The sequence below is a fragment of the Rhagoletis pomonella genome, unplaced genomic scaffold (genome assembly GCF_013731165.1).
Source record: "Rhagoletis pomonella isolate Grant_MI unplaced genomic scaffold, Rhpom_1.0 Rhpom_scaffold_00015, whole genome shotgun sequence".
Lineage (NCBI taxonomy): Eukaryota > Metazoa > Arthropoda > Insecta > Diptera > Tephritidae > Rhagoletis > Rhagoletis pomonella.
In genome coordinates this window covers 2,796,341-2,797,681 of record NW_023458569.1, presented here as the reverse complement: position 1 = coordinate 2,797,681, position 1,341 = coordinate 2,796,341, and positions in this window count along the sequence as shown.

The following is a 1,341-nucleotide window of genomic DNA, read 5'->3' as shown; positions in this document are numbered from 1 at the left end:
ACAGCAACTAGTGTCGCACCTTTTACCATCGTTGATATTTGTAGCACCGTTTATTATCGTTGGGGAGAACCGCTACGTCATCTCACACACTCTTCGCATCTTCGTTGTCATCACCAACTCACTCTCTTCGAAGGGTGTTTCAAGCGCACTCTTTCATTGCACCTCCACCACACTCTTGCGCGTGACATCCACCTTAACATCGAGTTCTATACCAATGTCAAGCAGTGGAACTCACGCCACCTACGACCAACAACAACCACCCAACATAGCAAAAAATGTCCCGCTAGCGGCCTAGAAAAATAATAACTGGCTAGCTATGCAAATATGTATGTACATATGTACATCAATACGTATATATGTACATACATACGTACATATGTACATACAAACGAACATATGTACATATATACGTACGGATATCCATACATATAACGCGACTAGAAATTACCTTTTGTACATTCTATGCTAATTCTTTAAAAACAATTACAGTCCATCGTTCGACACGGCCACACGTCTAATCTTGCATTTTTTGATTTCTTAATAAAGTTCACAATTAGTTAAGCACATCAAACGTTGTTTTAATTTTCTGTTTAAGGGCAACAAAAAACTCTTTGTGCCCCAACATAAAGGTCCTTCGAGCCGGATCTTAAACACCGGCTCCGTGTAATTTGTTTCAATTTAATAATGTACGGTAACGTGGAATTTCAAGCGGTTGATGGCGAATCAACGCCAACGCAGCCAGCTGCGTCGAATAACATTCGCGTTAAGGTTCGACGGCGGGAATTACTTTGGCAGCGTTTCGAAAGTTCTCGCATGAACTTAGCGGAACTAAATACAATGGCTAAACCGATGCTCAAGGTCAAGCTCGAGTTGTTGCAGCGTCAACTGGACAATTTTGCAGCAATCCAGTCGCACCTTGAAGAACTCGATGAATCCGAGTTAGAAGGAATGTATCGTACCAATTGTGAAACGGCGTATTTCGTCGTAAAATCCGCTATCATGGGGCGGCTCGCTCAGCTTCGTGCTGCTGAACCCGAAACCTTGAGTAGCACCCCCATTCTATCGTCGACGTCGCAGTCAAAGTGCCACTTACCAAAGCTGCAATTACCAAAATTTTCTGGCCACCATGCAGATTGGCTAGATTTCTTCGACATGTTTTCCATGCTCGTGCATACCAACAACGAGCTATCAGAGATTGAAAAATTTCAGTATCTTCGGTCATGCTTAACCGACAAGACAGCGCGCCTCGTGCAGGCACTAGAGTCACAGCGATAAATTGTCGAAAGGCTATCGAGCTACTCACAGCACGGTATGACCACAAACGCTTCATTTTCCAATCAC